Below are 17,835 nucleotides of genomic sequence, written 5' to 3' on the forward strand. Positions count from 1 at the left end.
ATGAGCCACTGTGCCTGGCTGGCCCCTCTTTTATTCTGCTGCTGCTTTCAGAGCTTGATTTCCTTAGGTTATCCTAAAAAATCTGAACACCATAGGTGGTAACCTATGGCAACAGTAACACAACTTAAGCAAGTTATTATTTTTAAAACCAAAACACGAAGACTCTCAAAGGCATGGGGTGAATCCAGCCTTTGGGTATATATGAAGAGTAGGGTTTGGCTGTCAAGTTCTGCCTTTCGCTGGTTTTTGTAATAAAACTTTCTTGGAGCCCAGTCTTACTTTTTCATTTGCATATTATGTATTTTTGCACTACAGTGGCAGAGGTGAGTTAGTTGTGACAGAGATTATATGGCCTTCAATGCCTAATATATTTACTGTTTCTTTGCAGAAAATGTTTGTCAGCCCCTTACATAGAGGACAATTATTTGTTCTTGGGGAAGGGTGTACAAATCCTTTTTGAGATAGATGGGATATAAAAAAATTTGAATATTCTCAGGAGGATGAGATTAATATAATTGACTGCATTGATTCCTTGCAAGAAAGAAATTGGAGTGTTTAGTGATTTCAGGAACCTTCTGTAGTTAGAAAAAGATCTTAGAAATAGAGCCATCTTTGGTCCTGGGTTAAGTCTTAGATGATTCTTTGGAAACAGTACATACACATAAGGAACTTAAGATCTGAATTTTTTTTTGTTATGTTTCACTAAGGGCTGTTCTGCCAATGGAGTTTTAATTAGCCTTTGTTAACTTCCTTTACATTAGAATACTTAGCCCTCTGTTAGAAGCAGTATGAGAGTTTCTTTGGGAAACAAAACAAACACACAAAGATAAAGATAAAAGAGGGACAGAGAGAAAAAAAAGTCCTGTAACTTGGTGGGGTGATAAGATTTGGCTAAAGGACCTGCAAGTCAGCAGATGTCTGTAGAAAAGACAGAAGATATAACATTGCTGAGATGGCCAGTAGCCATGTACACCTGCACTGACCTTTGAAGGCAGAGCTGCATCTCTTTTTTTCTGTGTGTGAGAGCTAAGAATAGACATCAACATTACCTACGTTAGTGCAGTGACAAAAGATCATCAGGCTTGTATTCTATGGTATTTTGGGCTGCATTTCTAGCAATACCTATTGTATAGCATAATGACGATTCTTCTAATGATAATGCTTCATTAAATAGAGGTATAAAATGAAGTTCCACATGTTTTGCTCATGCTATTATCTTCATAATCTGTAACCCTAGATGAACCTCCTGTGTGTATTCAAGTCGTCTTTGTAAGAGTTTCCGTTTGCTGAGTGGTGACACATAGCTCCTCCCCTAATCCTCATCTCTATCCTCCATCATGCTGGCTCTCCAGTTTGAATGCCTCATAGCATAACATACAGGGCAGTCTTCAGTGGCCCCTTTGAACCAATGTTTTGCACCAAAAGAGGGTAGCTTATCCTCATTGTCAGAGTACCCATGGAGCAGTTTAGCCTTTGGATTCTGTAATAAACCTATGGGATAGCATTTCATAAAGACTGAGAATTTCCTGTGTGTGTAACCATCTTTGGCGATAGTTTTCTGCAGGTCACTGGAGGAAGACAGCCACACTTCACTGTGAGGGGATGCTGCCCTACCTGATACCTTCAATTTCTGCTATCTTACACTGTTGTTGGATCTTTCAGACCATTTTGCACTTGCTTTGAAACTCAGCTCCTTCACTGAATCATGTTGCTCCTTCATTGCTGCTGCCTCCAGATCTCCAAAGGTGTCCCCCAACCTTTCTTGTACCAGCCTGATAATCATTGGTCTCCTACCCTGAGAATGGCTGTGAGTCCACTGCAAAAGGAATTTCTCTGGTTTTTCAAAATTTTGAGTCACATGGTGAAGCTCTTCAGGAGCAACTCTGCTATGTTGAAGAGATTGGGACATGTCAAGTTAATATCTGATGGGCCTCCTTCCTTCAGTACGTGCCATCATTTCCAACTCTTCATAGTCTTCTGTAGGTCTCATATGCTCACTTACTTTCTCCTCGGGGTTTTCTACTTTTTCAGGAGACATTTTCACTCACTGATGGGAAGATGACAGCAGTGATGCCAATTTATTTAATATGGGTGCTAGGCATATTCCTTTTGGGAAAACATCTGAGATACAACTTAGCTGCAGACTATATTCTCTGACCTAGATTTGTATACAACTGAAACAGTTGTGTTGGTGGACACCATCATAGAGAGTCTTTACTTTGGAGAGTGAATATTGGGTAAAAAAATTATTATAGCATGTATTTGGAAAATGGTAACAGAAGATGAAGGTTACTTGTATTTATTTTTGTGGCATTTCTTTTCGTGGCTATTTCTTCTGCAGTAGACTCTGAGTTCATTGGTGACAGGTGTTATTTCTCATGTACTCTCTAGCTCCAGTCTCTGGCATAGTGTCTGATGAGTGCATGGCATTGAAAAAATAGCTTTGAAAAATAGTGTGATCTAACAACAGACTACAACAAGATGGTCTGGTTACAGCAAGAGACTTGGGGAGGGCTTTGGATGAGAAGGATGAGGAGGGTTGAGGTGACCTTCCCCAGTGGGCATTTTTCTGAACTCTATTACTCCAAGACAGTAGTTCTCAAACTTTTCAGTCTTAAGGCCCTGTTACAATCATAATAATTATTGTGAACCTCAAATAACTTTCATTTAAGGAGGTTATATCTATTCTTTTTTATTGTATTAGAAATTCAGGCCAGACACGGTGGCTCATGAAAAAAAAAAAAAAAAAAAAGGAAATTAAGAGAATATTTAAAAAAATAGTTAATTCTTTAAAACAATCCATTACATATCAACATATATTATTTTATACAAGGTGACTATAGGATGGAGGGGAGCAGACAGAAAAAGAAAAGGTGACTCTATTTTCCCAATTAAAAAATTAGTAAGAAGAGTCACATTAGTTTACATTTTTCAAATCTCTTATGTCTAGCTTAATAGAAGATTGTGGCCGAGTACAGTGGCTCACGCCCATAATCCCAGCACTTTGGGAGGCTAAGGCGGGTGGATCAGCTGAGGTCAAGGGTTCGAGACCAGCCTGGCCAACATAGTGAAACCCTGTCTCTACTAAAAGTACACAAAAATTAGCCAGGCATGATAGTGTGCACCTGTAGTTCCAGCTGCTCGAGAGGCTGAGGCAGGAGAATTGCTCAAACCTGAGAGGCGGAGGTTGCAGTGAGCTGAGATCATGCCATTGCACTCCAGCCTGGGCAACCAGAGTGAGACTCCATCTCAAAAACAAAAAAAATGGCGTGGGCGGCTCCAAGCCTGTAATCCCAGCACTTTGGGAGGCCGAGGCAGGTGAGAATCCTAGGATCAGGAGATCGAGACCGTGGCTGCTTTCACAGTGAAACCCGTCTCTACTAAGAACAAAAATTAGCGAGTGAGGGTGGCCCGGCCTGTAGTCCAGCTACTGCGGAGGCTGAGGCAGGAGAATGGCCCGAGGGAACCGGGAGGCGGGCTGCGGTGAGCTGAGATCCGGCCACTGCCTCCAGCCTGGGCGGTGAAGCTGAGACTCATATAAAAAGGCGCGGTTTTATATCAGCTTTTACATTTAATCTGTTATATGTCCTATAGCTTCTGGAAAACTCTATACTCATGAGAGTGAAAAAGGCAAATACTAATGTACTAATGTTCTGGTATAATTTTGAAAATAGTTTTGATGTCACAGACCCTCTGACAGGGTCTGCGTGTCTCCTGGTGGTCCTCAGAAAACACCTTGACAACTGCTTCTGTAAGATACTTAGCAAAAGATGACTTCTCTGGAGTTATCTATTGCACATAGATGATGCATAGATCTTAGGGCAAGGTAACTATGTTCTATCTTTATTTATTGGCCTTCAGGTAACTGCATTCCTGGTATGTGTCTCAAATAATGAATCACCTTCAGAGACAGTGGTTCTCAAACTGGAAGCCATGGAGTTCTCTGGGGCACATCATGTGCTGTGTTTTGTCTTATAAACCAGGCAAAATTTTACAAGTGGACAACATATGAACTCATGTCTCTGCATCTCAAAATATAGAACATATTTTAAAGAAATTGTACCGCCAAGATTTTTCTTTAATATTAATTTGCTAGCCTATTACTTTTGTTATCTTCAGGTACTTATTAATAGAAAAATGATATAAAATTTAAAAGTTTGAAAAATATTGTGGCAAATCTTTTTTTTTATTTCTCTCTCTCTTTTAAGACAAGGTCTCTCTCCATTGCACAGGCTGCAGTGCAATGTCACAATCACAGCTCACTGCAACCTCCACCTCCCGGGCTCAGGTGATCCTTCCATCTCAGCCTACTGAGTAGCTGGGACTATATGTGTGCACCTCCATGCCCAGCTAGTTTTTTGTATTTTTTGTAGAGATGGGATTTCACTATATTGCCCAGGCCAATCTCAAACTCCTGGCTTCAAGTGATCTTCCTCCCTCCACCTCTCAAAGTTATGGGATTACAGGCATGAGCCACTGTGCCTGTAATCTTAAGATTTTTTGTGGAGAATCTTAAAATAAAAATAAATGTCTTATATGGTATATTTTTCCTTGAGCTGGGGAAATTTTTTTTTTTTTTGGCTGTGCTTGTACTAGGTGGATGGGTGGTTGGTGTCCTCTTTCCATTTTCTGTTTTTAGTTTTCTTTGTAATCTATAAGTATAAATTACACCCCTTTAAGGTAAAAGTTACCTTTTTGTTAATATAAACATTACATGTGAAAAATATGGGAAGATATTACATAGGAGAGAAAATGAAAATCACTCAATCCTGGCATTCAGAGAAAGCAGCTATCAAAACTGTTTTGTATATTTCCTTCCACTGTTTTTTTTCTACGAAAAAAACAGTTAAATGCTGCATAATTGCATGTAAAAACAATTTTTATAGTACAGTAAACATAGTTTTATCCCCCTTCCATTTGACCCATTCTGAATGCTTTCCCACAATGATAGATGTTCTTCAGCAAGATGATTGGAAATTTATCTTACTTGGCTGGGCGCGGTGGCTTATGCCTGTGATCCCAGCTCTTTGGGAGGCTGAGGTGGGTGGATCACCTGAGGTCAGGAGTTCGAGAGCAGCCTGGCCAACGTGGCGAAACCCTGTCTCTGTTAAAAATACAAACAATTAGCCAGGCATGGTGGCAGGGACCTGTAGTTTCAGCTACTGGGGAGGCTGAGGCAGGAGAATCGCTTGAACCTGGGAGGCAGAGGTTGCAATGAGCTGAGATTGCACCACTGCACTCCAGCCTGGGCGACAGAGTGAAACTACATCTCAAAAGAAAAAGAAAAGAAAATTTATCTTATTTTTATTGTTTTTATTGGCAGGATGGTTTTCACAGGTAGAGGAAAGCAGATAAATCTAACACGAAGGGTGTGGGTGGGTGGAGGAGGGAGCGTATGACAGCTCCTGGTCTTGTGTTGGTCAGTTTGGGGCAGGGCACAGTCCACAGTGGGTGGCCCGATCACTGCTAACCTGAGAGAGAGGCACCTTGCACAGACACCCACTGCCCCATTTTCTGCCTTTCTTCTGCAGCTTCTTGAGGTAGAAGGCGTTATTAAACAGCACAGAATATTTGACCTGTTTTCGTATGTAATCAATGTTTGCCATTCCTAACTGTGACTTTCAGGAAAGCTCTCTCTTTTCCTCATAGTCTTCATCTACAAGGGGAAGAAATTGAATTAACTGCTGTCTCTTGTTCCTTCCGGCTCAGAAATGTTTACTTTATGATAAGCAATATTTCTTTAAGAAGATGAACTAAATTCAACAACAGTGAATTTTTGTCAGTTCCAGATTTCTTTTGTATTAGAATTTTGTCAAATCAAGAGCTCCTTTATAAGAAACCTGTTGGTGAGGCATGGGAATCTTTTCAGATCAAGGTGTTAGGCATAGTGGCATTTAACCTATAGACTTTTTTCCCTCTTCCCTCAATGGAGTAGCTTAAATACCTCTATCCACCAGATGGTGCTCTTGGACAGCAAATTTATTTGAGGCTGTGGGTTTCCAAATGAGGTAAAACAGTTTAAACGGTTTGAGTCACCAGGAGAATTCCTTTCCATTTTGTATTTTTATCATGTCAGGATATCATTTACTTTGAAATAACAAATCGTTCAAAGCCAGAACACTAACTGCCTAAATTTCACATCCAAGGCAAACATGTCATCCTAGACAGGTTTTGACGCAGAGAGAGAGCTATTGGCTTGTAGGATTGTGACTTTCAGGTTTTAGTTCTGTGAAATAAGGCTTCTAGGTAATCACAACTCATTTATCTGCTAGCATGTTATGGCTGCTCTTCAGTGAAGCAGGTCAGCTCGCATGACCCCAGAAGTTGTCATCCAGACCGGAGGTGATGGAAGGACAGCTTTACTGGTCACATTGCATCCAGAATGTTTCTGTTAGTTCTGGAAACTGTTTTCAGAGGAGCATTGCCAGAGCTGCACAGCTGGGATGGTGCAGGAGTTGCTGCAAGAGCAGTTAAAGCCCATGTGGTTGTTGCCCCTGAGAATGGTGCAAGTAAGAAGGTTAGGTGGGATCGCTGTGGGAAAATTCAGTCTGTCTCTGGAATAAGTTTCTTTTTTGTTGTTGTTTTTTTTGAGATGGAGTCTCGCTCTGTCCCCCAGGCTGGAGTGCAGTGGCACGACCTCGGCTCACTGCAAGCTCCGCCTCCCGGGTTCACGCCATTCCCTTGCCTCAGCCTCCCGAGTAGCTGGGACTGCAGGCGCCCGCCACCACACCTGGCTAATGTTTTGTATTTTTAGTAGAGATGGGGCTTCACTGTGTTAGCCAGGATGGGCTCGATCTCCTGACCTTGTAATCCACCCGCCTCGGCCTCCCAAAGTGCTGGGATTACAGGTGTGAGCCACTGCTCTCGGCCATCTCTGGAATAAGTTTCTAAGGAATACATCTGCCCCAGAGCAGATTGGGCTGCCACTTGAGGTAAGGAAATACTGACCTTGGAATGTTCACATAGAGACTGTCTGATCTTCTGTCAGACATAGTTTAAAAATTTGGGTTGGGTTGGGGCCGGGTATGGTGGCTCGTGCCTGTAATCCCAGTACTTTGGGAGGCTGAGGTGGGCGGATCACCTGAGGTCAGGAGTTCGAGACCAGCCTGGCCAATGTGGAGAAACCTCGTCTCTACTAAAAATATAAAATTAGCTGGGCGTGGTGGCACGTGCCTGTAATCCCAGCTACTCAGGAGGCTGAGGCAGGAGAATTGTTTGAACCTGGGAGGCGGAGGTTGTGGTGAGCCGAGATCGCGCCATTGCACTCCAGCCTGGGCAACAGGATCGAAACTCGGTCTAAAAAAAAGAAAAATCGAGTTGGATAGGATGTGAGTAGAACTGGTCATTTCTCTTTTCACTCTTCTCTACCTCTCGACTGTTAAACTTCGCAGTTGAAATATACGTAAATGTTTAATAAACTAGTAAATTGATAAATCAACAAATATATGTGGAGGACCACTCTGAGTGATCAATGGGGTTGTGAGACATGTCAGCAATGGTGGGTATTGGCCAGTGCAAGGAGCTCACTGGTTAGCTCGAGAGTCATAAATGGTTTCCCTGAGGAATAAACAACACACACTATATGGGCAGAAGCCTGGTGGATGGCATGATTACTATGCACAGTGGGAGTGTAAAGAGGTGAAGATTACTGGGCACTGGCATAGTCCACAAGATTGTAATGAGAATACAGGGCATTAGGGCATTATGGACATTAGGCACGGTGAGCAAGGTGAGGGATGAGGAAGCTGAGCCTATTTTGTGAATTCTGGATGATTGGCATGCTGCCTTGAGGGGCAGATTTCTGTGGGAAAGTATTAGGGACACAGCAGTGAGAATTACTGAAGGAGAAAGAACATGAAACTCAGGTGAAAAGTGAGAGTTTTAGTGCTGAATTTGGCTGGTGAACATAAAGTCATTGACAATTTCAGCTGGAAAGAATTTTGGAGATGATCTGGTATAATAGTCAACACATTGATAGATGAGGAAGCTCAGACTGAATGTTAGGGTTTATCATAGATGACTCCTACTTAGTGGCAGAGCTGGGAGGACCCCCCTTTCCTATTCTCTCTCTACTCTTTCAGATAGTCACCAGGAAGGATGGTTAAAGCTTGAACACTGTGTATACTGTGGAGCTCTTCTTGTCTTGGATTGGTGTCTGTTGAGGCCTCTACCGGTCAGAAGGGCATTTCCCCTGCAACCCAGCCTTGCCTGCAGATTTACAGAAGGGCTTTGATAAGGAGCATCTGTTGGAAGCCCAGTTCCTGCTTTGGGCCTGCTGTTTTCCATTTCATAAAAAGGAATGTGAAGATAATTTAAATTTTATCTTTATTATAATTTTGTAAGATATAAAAGCCTGTGATTTTTTCCTAGGGGGAATTTACAAATAGAGTAGAAAGATTCAAGTAATTCTTGTCAGAAAGGAACCATTCATCTATAACTTCTCCTAGAATCTGTTTTGCAGATGATCAAATATATGGGGCAATGTTTCTGTACCAAATTTTATTTTTTAGTGTTTTTCTTACTACAGCAAAAAAAGTAAAACAACTTACATGTCACAAAGGAGAAGTACAGATACAAATTGTTAAAGCCATGAGGTAATATGTACAATAAAGTAAATGTTAAGAAAATGTTTGTAATACAATGGTATGTGAGGAAACCAGGATAACCGTGTATAGATATATCTCCAAGATTTTGGAATGCCCACTCTGGAGTTCCAGTATTGCTTACAATCTCCCTCATAATTCATCCACTTGCCCAAGGGTAGAGAGCAGCAGGTCTGGCTGAGATGAGGGAGGTCGTGGAGCTGCTTCCCACACCCCAGCATCCTAGTATGGTTTCCTCAAAATAAGTCACCAGCTGTCAGTGGGCTTTTGGGGGTCACTGGTGCAGAGTTAGAGTTATGAATGCCAGGAGTCTGATTCTAAATATATGCTAGTTACAACAAGTTTTTAAGAGAAAGATGTCACTCAAGTGATGAAATGGTTTTCTCTTCTTTGCAGATTTATATGTTTGATATTTTAAAGTTTACTTTCCAAATGTCCTGTAATGATGACGTATGGTTTAATATTCAGGAAAATTATTGTTAGTTTTCCTTTTCCATTGAAGGAATAATGTGCCTATGTGTATGATCCAGAATTTTATTCTGTGAAGAATGAAGAATGAAAATGAGACCACTAGAAATACCTTAGGCTGTTTTTCTTTATGAAGAATAAAAGGGAAACTCAATAGCACCAGCCCTCTGCCATGTGTTATGAGAGTGTGTTAAATCTGACATTGCTTTAAGAAATAGCGGCTGTAGAGAAAATGAAGCAAGGTGGAGAAAACAAACAACTGGGAGAAACTGAAGGAAAAATCACAGAGTGGTATAGAGGAATTGGGAAGAACAGGTATTTTCTTTATTTAAACTGGAATTTTCCAGGTATTAGTGGTTAAGAAAAGGCTCAAGTGCAGCCCATACTTGGCTACCATTCAAGAATTAAGTGGTATTCACTTTTCCTTTTGTTGGGTCACATTAGTGTTGTGGACTCTGTTATGTTTTTTTCTTATTTTAATCCACTAGTCAGTGGGGGAAGTGGGGATATGTGGATTTGTTTACTAACGAAGAAATGTATCAGTTAGACATTATTCTGCTGCCGGTAATAAAGACCTCAGAATCAGTGGCCGAAACAAATTGGGCATTTAGTTTTCTTTTGTGTAAAAATTTGAGGTAAGTAGCCTAGGGCCAGTGTGTTGGTCTATGATGTCATTATAGACCCGTACTCCTCAATTCTTCTGCTTTCTTTATGATGAGATCTTTTTTTTTTTTTAAGATGGAGCCTCACTCTGTCGGCCAGGCTGGAGTGCAGTGGCATGATCTTGGCTTACTGCAATCTCTGCCTCCCTAGCTCAAGTAATTCTCTTGACTCAGCCTCCCGGGTAGCTGGGATTACAGGCGTGTGCCACCACGCCTGGCTAATTTTTGTATTTTTAGTAGAGATGGGGTTTCACCATGTTGGCCAGGCTGGTCTCGAACTCCTGACCTCAGGTAATCCAGCCGCCTTGGCCTCCCAAAGTGCTGGGATTATAGGCGTGAGCCACTGTGCCAGCCTATGATGAGATCTTTACCTTCATGTTCTCCTGGTAGATGCCTAAGCCCAATAATTGTGTCTGAATGTCTTACGGAAGGAAGAGGGAGTGAGAGCGAAGGGCACAAAGGGCTTGTGCCTGCTGAGGTAGCCCTTCCAAGCTGTCTCCTGGGAGCTCTACTCAGCGATGACTGCTCACCTTTCATTGGCCAGAACCCTGTACTATGACCATCCTTAGCTGTAAGAGAAGCTGGAAATGCAGTTTTCATTCAGCTATATTGCTCTTTCTATTAAATGAGGTTCGTTATTAAGGAAGGTGAAACTAGATCCTGAGTACTTAGGCAGTCTCTGCCATAAAAGTTTATTACAAGCCACGATGACTTTGAAATGCTGTGTTATACTGTATTATATACAATTTAAAGAGTTGAATTTGTTGGCTGGGCACGGTGGCTTATGCCTGTAATCCCAGCTGCATGGGAGGCCGAGGCGGGTGGATCACAAGGTCAGGAGATTGAGACCATTCTGGCTAACACGGTGAAACCCCATCTCTCCTCAAAAAATACAAAAAATTAGCCGGGCATGGTAGCGGGCACCTGTAGTCCCAGCTACTTGAGACGGTGAGGCAGGAGAATGGCGTGAACCCGGGAGGCGGAGCTTGCAGTGAGCCGAGATCGCGCTACTGCACTCCAGCCTGGGCGATAGAGCAAGACTCTGTCTTTAAAAAAAAAAAAAAAAAAAAAAAAGAAAAGTTGAATTTGTCAAGGGGCTTAATAGTCTGGAAAATATGAATAAAGTAGTAGAGATTATTCTTTTTCTTTTTCTTTTTTTTTTATGGAGGCGGAGTTTTGCTCTTGTCGCCTAAACTAGAGTGCAATGGCGCGATCTCAGCTCACTATAACCTCTGCCTCCTGAGTTCAAGGGATTCTCCTGCCTCAGCCTCTGTAGTAGCTGGGATTATAGGCGTCCACCACCACGCCTGGCTAAGTTTTATATTTCATTTTAGTAGAGATGTTTCACCATGCTGGCCAGGCTGGTCTTGAACTCCTGACCTTAGGTGATCTGCTTGCCTCGGCCTCCCAAAGTGCTGGGATTACAGGCGTGAGCCACTGTGCCTGGCCATAAAGTAGTATAGATTATTGTGTTTTAAATTTTTCATATGTAAAAATGACAGATTCTGAGCATGGGATATGACTGTTTTAGTAAATGTTGAGATAATTGGTCTCCTTTAAAGAGGGGCGTCGTATGGTTTGGGTCCCCTTTAGGATTTTCTACAAGAGCCACATGTAGATATGTAAAATAAAATTAATATTTCTGTTTAGTTTGTTTTTTTTAAAAAAAAACAATGCATATCTGTGAGTATATCCTGTACTTCCTCTATGCCAGTATTTTTTAAAACATCTTCTTGACAGGGAGTGTTTTAAAAAAATAGGAAATATAGTTACCAAATTACTGACTTTCCTAGGTGTTGGGAGATAGAGGGAAGTTTCTCCCTCCCTGATTATATAAAAAGTGTGTAGTGAGAGTTGACTTTCTGGTTTATCGTTTGGCCACGTGGCTTGAGAAACAATAGAGCCAGCATGGGTTAGAATTTTCATTCTCACGCTTGAACCCCGGCCCTGTGATTATGAGCTGTGAGGTCTTGGCAAGTTATCTGTCTTTGCTACAGTCCCCTCATTTATAAAACAGTGTTGATAATAGTTGATAGTAGTGTTTAGCTGGTAGGACAAAATGAGGTGACATAAATAAAACACCTCGTACAGGGCCTGCTCCCTGGTATGTACTGAGTCAGCATTAGCTGCAGCAGGTGGCAGTACTAAAGCAAAGCAAGACAGAAGTCTCCAGGCCTTAATGAGCTAGTTACTCACCAGCTGATTCTGATCGAGAGAATTGTGAAGAATTCTGTTCTGCGGTTGCCATTTTAAGTTTGTCCAGCCTGCAGCCCTGCGATTTATACTCTTTGACATCTGTCAGAGCCATGAAGAATGTTTGTTTAGGAGTCACTGCTTAAGAAAATGCTGGCCGGGCGCGGTGGCTCAAGCCTGTAATCCCAGCACTTTGGGAGGCCGAGACGGGTGGATCACGAGGTCAGGAGATCGAGACCATCCTGGCTAACACGGTGAAACCCCGTCTCTACTAAAAAATACAAAAAAAACCTAGCCGGGTGAGGTGGCGGGCGCCTGTAGTCCCAGCTACTTGGGAGGCTGAGGCAGGAGAATGGCTTAAACCCGGGAGGTGGAGCTTGCAGTGAGCTGAGATCCCGCCACTGCACTCCAGCCTGGGCGACAGAGCGAGACGCCCTCAAAAAAAAAAAAAAAAAAAAAAAAAAAAAAGAAAATGCTTCTGCTGTTTTTGAGAAATATACCACTATCTTCTTGTCAGTAAGATCCTGCCGTATGCGGTGCCAGGACAGAAGTGACCTCATGGGATATGACTCAAGAAGTAGTCCTTTTTTTTTTTTTTTTTTTTTTTTTTTAAAAGACAGAGTCTTGCTCTGTCACCTAGACTGGAGTGCAGTGGTGCAATCTCGGCTCACTGCAACCTCCGTCTTCTGGATTCAAGCAGTTCTGGTGCCTCATTCTCCCAAAAAGCTGGGACTACAGGCATGCGCCACCATGGCCAGCTAATTGTATTTTTAGTAGAGGCAGGGTTTTGCCAAGTTGCCCAGGCTGATCTCGAACTCCTGAGCTCAAGCGATCTGCCCGCTCCCAAAGTGCTGAGATTACAGCATGAGCCACCGCATCTGGCCGATAGTCTCTTTGTCATGATTTTAAAAATCATCTTGTTGGCCAAGACCACGTCTGCCCTGTGAGCACAGACCCTCGCCCTCGCTTCTCTGCCGCTTGTCCACACCCGCTGCCAGCTCACCATAGATGATGATATTGCTGTGCCCATCGTCAACAATGACTCCAGCATGTGCAAGGGTGGCTTCGCAGGCGACGATGCCCCCCGGGCTGTCTTCCCCTCCATCGTGTGGCACCCCAAGCACCAGGGTGTGATGATGGGCATGAGTCAGAAGGACTCCCATGTGGGCGACTAGGCCCAGAGCAAGAGAGGCATCCTGACCCTGAAGTGCCCCATCGAGCATGGCATCGTCACCAACTGGGATGGCATGGAGAAGACCTGGCACCACACCTTCTATAAGGAGCTGCATGTGGCTCCTGAGGAGCACCCCATGCTGTGACCGAGGCCCCCCTGAACCCCAAGGCCAGCCGCACGAAGATGACCCAGATCATGTTTAAGACCTTCAACACCCCAGCCATGTACATGGCCATCCAGGCCGTGTGTCCCTGTATACCTGTGGCTGTACCACTGGTATCATGATGGACTCAGGTGATGGGGTCACCCACAGTGTGCCCATCTACGAGGGGTATGCCCTCCCCGACGCCATCCTGTGTCTGGACCTGGCTGGCCGGGACCTGACTGAGTACCTCGTGAAGATCCTCACTGAGTGGGATTTCATGCATGACATCAAGGAGAAGCTGTGCTGTGTTGCCCTGGACTTCGAGCAGGAGATGGCCATGGTGGCCTCCAGCTCCTCCCTGGAGAAGAGCTGCGAGCTGCCTGATGGCCAGGTCATCACCATTGGCAATGAGCGGGCCTGCTGCCCCGAGGCACTCTTACAGCTTTCCTTCCTGGGCATAGAATCCTGTGGCATCCATGAAACTACCTTCAACTGCATTATGAAATGTGACGTGGATATCCACAAAGACCTGTATGCCAACACAGTGCTGTCTGGCGGCACCACCATGTACCCTAGTGTTGCCAGCAGGACGCAGAGGGAGATCACCGCTCTGGCGCCCAGCACGATGAGGATCAAGATCATTGCTCTTCCCGAGCGCAAGCACTCTGTGTGGATTGGTGGCTGCATCCTGGCCTCGCTGTCCACCTTCCAGCAGGTGTGGATCAGCAAGTAGGAGTATGATGAGTCTGGCTCCATCGTCCATCTTCCAAATGCTTCTAGGCAGACTGTGACTTAGTTGTGTTACACCCTTTCTTGACAAAACCTAACTTGTGCAGAAAAGAAGATGAGATTGGCATGGCATTATTTGTTTTTGTTTTGTTTTGTTTTGTTTTTGTTTTTGTGTTTTTGTGGTTTGAATCAGGATTTAAAAACTGGAACGGGGGGTGACAGCAGTTGGTTGGAGCGAGCATTCCCCAAAGTTCTACAATGTGGCCGAGGACTTTGTTTCTTGTTTGTACATTGTTCTTTTTTTTACTAGTCATTCCAAATATGGTGAGATGCATTGTTACAGGAAATTGTTTGCCCTCCTAAAAGCCACCCCACTTCTCTCTAAGGAAAATGGCCCGGTCCTGTCCTAAGTCCACACAGGGGAGGTTTCGTGTGATTTATGTAATGCATAATTTTTAAAATCTTTGCCTTAATACTTTTTTATTTTGTTTTATTTTGAATGATCAGCCTTCGTGGCCCCCCTCTTTTGTCCCCCAACTTGAGATGTATGAAGGCTTTTGTTCTCCCTGGGAGTGGGTGTATGCAGCCAGGGCTTACCTGTACACTGACTTGAGACCAGTTGAATAAAAGTGCACACCTTAAAAAAAAATCGCCGGGTGCGGTTGCTCATGCCTGTAATCCCAGCACTTTGGGAGGCTGAGGCGGGTGGATCACCTAAGGTCAGGAGTTCAAGACCAGCCTGGCCAACACAGTGAAACCCCGTCTCTACAAAAAAAGAAAAAAAAAACAACCCAGAATTAGCTGGGCATGATGGCGGGTGCCTGTAATCTCAGCTGCTCGGGAGGCTGAGGTGGAAGGATCGCTTGAACCCGGGAGGTGGAGGTTGCAGTGCGCCAAGATCGTGCCATTGCACTTCAGCCTGGGGGACAGAGCAAGACTCTGTCATAAAAAAAAAAAAAAAATCAGCTTGTTGAAATGTAGTATTTGATTATATATGTGCAAAATATTTAAGTTTTAAAGCACAATGATTTTGAATATTCCAAACTCACCCAGCAGTCAACAACTGCAACATTAACAACACTGCTCAGGGACCACTCCCTTGTAGTCCTTTCTTGCTATGCCACTCCCATCACTCTGGGGTGGCCTGAATTTTGCGTTTGATTTTTACTTTGTAAAAAATAGTTTTCTCAGGCATGCACATATTTTAACACAATATGTTTAGTTTGGGGTACTTTTGACCTTATTAAAAATAGTATCACTTTATGTAGTTTTCTGGGACTTTGATTTTTCACCCAACAGTATTTCCCAGTTGATACATACTATTTTGTAAGCTATTGTAATGTTCATTCATTTTGTTTGCTGTATAATATTCTACTTTGTGAATATACACCTCTTTTTATTCTGCTGCCAGTGAACATTTTCTTTCTTTCTTTTTTTAAAAAATAAATATTGCTGCTATGAACACATTCCATACATGGTACCTGGTCTACACGTGTAAAAGTTTCTTGAAGGTATTTACGTAGGAATGGAAATGCTGGCTCATAGAGTGTTTAACTTTACCAGATACTGTTGAATTGCTTTTCTAAGAGTTTGTATCACTTTATATTCCTTTAGCACTGCGTATCATTTTTGTTTTTTTTTGAGACAGGGTCTTGCCGTGTCAACCAGGCTGGAGTACAATGGTGCGATCTTGGCTCACTGTAACCTCAGATTCCTGGGCTCAAGTGGTCCTCCCACCTCAGCCTCCTGAGTAGCAGGGACCACAAGCTTGCACCATCATACTGGACTAATTTTTATATTTTTTATCAAGGCGGTGTTTTGCCATGGTGCCCAGGCTTATCGCAAACTCCTGGGCTCGAGTGACCGCCTGCCTCGGCCTTCCAAAGTATTAGGATTATAGGCGTGTGCTACTGTGCCCAGCTTGTAATCATTATTAAGACAGCTTTATTGAGCTATAATTTATATAATACAAAATTCACCCATTTTAAGTGTATACGTCAGTGATTTTCATGCAACCATCACCAGTCTAGTTGCAGAACATTTCCAACAGCTTTAAAAGCTTCTTCATGCTGATCCAGTCTTCACACTTAATGTATTACGACTTGATGTCATTCCTGTGCCTGTAAAATATGTCATGTGAATTTGCACCTGTCTGATTAAAAATGGCTTAGAATATCTTTTCATGTCTTTATCGGCCATTCATATTCCTGTCTTTATGAACTGTCCTCTATTTTCCTATTAGATTGTTTGGCTTTTTTAAAATTTGGAATTCTTTGTTTATTCTGGATACCAAAACTATGCCAGTTATATTTGTTGAATTATTTGCTCCAGTTGTGGCCTTTCTTTTCACTATTTTGTTTGTCTTATTTACAGTATCTTTTAATGAACAAATGTTTTAATTTTAATTTTAATAGATTTTTACTAATTTATTTAGTTTTTTTTTATTTCTCATTGTTCCTGGACTGATTAGATTCTGTCTTATAATGCTGGGTATTCTATCCTCAGTGTTGCTTAACTTACCTTTCAGACTTTCAATCTCATTGTATTTCTGTACTGTACTATGTTAATGTCCTAAATATTATCTGCTGGTTAACTACTTTTCTTGCTTGTTAATACTGGTTAACTGCTTCTCTTATTTAACTCTTTCACTGAGTTTTTAGTTTAATGATGATATATTTCTTTTCGAGTTCACCTCTCCCTTCAGGTTGGACTGGACATTCCAAATAGTTTATTTTTCTTTGCTTGTCTTAGTGATTCTATTTTTTATTTCTTTAAACATTTCTTATTCCTTGACGACAGAATAAGACAATTCAGTATTGGTGGTCCTACCTGAGGGGCTGTTCTGAACAATTTGTTCGTTATTTCTGCTCTCTCTCTGCGGTGTTGGCTTTTTTCCCTGGTACGCACAGTGATCTTTGTTTTGTATGCTTAGACTTGATCTTAATTTGTGGAATAATTCTGGATCTAAATGTATGATTCTTTTCTCCAAGAGGATTGCAGTTATTTCTGCCTGGAACCAGGAAACTCCATTAACTTCACACTCTCAGTAGTCTAGACTCAAGGTGGGAGTCTCAAGCTCTCTGCAGTCTTTTATTTGACTGGACATTTTCCCCCTTTTTTCTCTGTCCTTTTTGCACTCATATTTGCCTTTATCTTTTTTTGTGACACTTTCACTGCAGAATTATTTTGTGTCTTTCAAAACTTGCTATATGATGGTTATTGTTGAGAATTCTAGAACACAAAGCACTGCTGTAAAATCGTAGGTATTTGATGTATAAAAATGCAAAAGGGAAAATAGTTTCATTTTAAAATACAGATTTAGGGAATATAAAACATTTATAAAAAAGAAGCAGCAAAAAAGCTATCATGTCAAACATTGTAATTAACTATAAGCAAAATGTACTCCATATGAGCCTAATCTTACTGTGTAAAGATCCAGGGAAATCCTCAGTCTATTTTAAAGTGTAGACCACAGCTTTCAATTTAGGTATTAGAAGGCTATTTTCTTTTATGGAGAAAAGACTACACATTGTGGTGTGAAATGGACTGAATTTTGAAATCTTTTTTTTTTTTTTTTTTTGAGACGGAGTCTCGCACTGTAGCCCAGGCTGGAGTGCGGTGGCCGGATCTCAGCTCACTGCAAGCTCCGCCTCCTGAGCTTATGCCATTCTCCTGCCTCAGGCTCCCGAGTAGCTGGGACTACAGGCGCCCGCCACCTCGCCCGGCTAGTTTTTTGTATTTTTTAGTAGAGACGGGGTTTCACCGTGTTAGCCAGGATGGTCTCGATCTCCTGACCTCGTGATCCGCCTGTCTCGGCCTCCCAAAGTGCTGGGATTACAAGCTTGAGCCACCGAGCCCGGC

The 17,835-nt window shown here is 42.5% G+C and overlaps 1 protein-coding gene and 1 pseudogene across 7 annotated transcripts in view; both read left to right on the forward strand.

Moving 5' to 3' along the window:
• The window catches only part of KDM4C (lysine demethylase 4C), a 425,827-nt gene that overhangs the window by 72,352 nt on the left and 335,640 nt on the right, over positions 1 to 17,835 (forward strand). The gene's annotated exons all lie outside the window — the stretch shown is intronic.
• LOC103878353 lies at positions 12,877 to 14,623 on the forward strand (annotated as a pseudogene).

The sequence above is a fragment of the Papio anubis genome, chromosome 13 (genome assembly GCF_008728515.1).
Source record: "Papio anubis isolate 15944 chromosome 13, Panubis1.0, whole genome shotgun sequence".
Taxonomy (NCBI): Eukaryota; Metazoa; Chordata; class Mammalia; order Primates; family Cercopithecidae; genus Papio; species Papio anubis.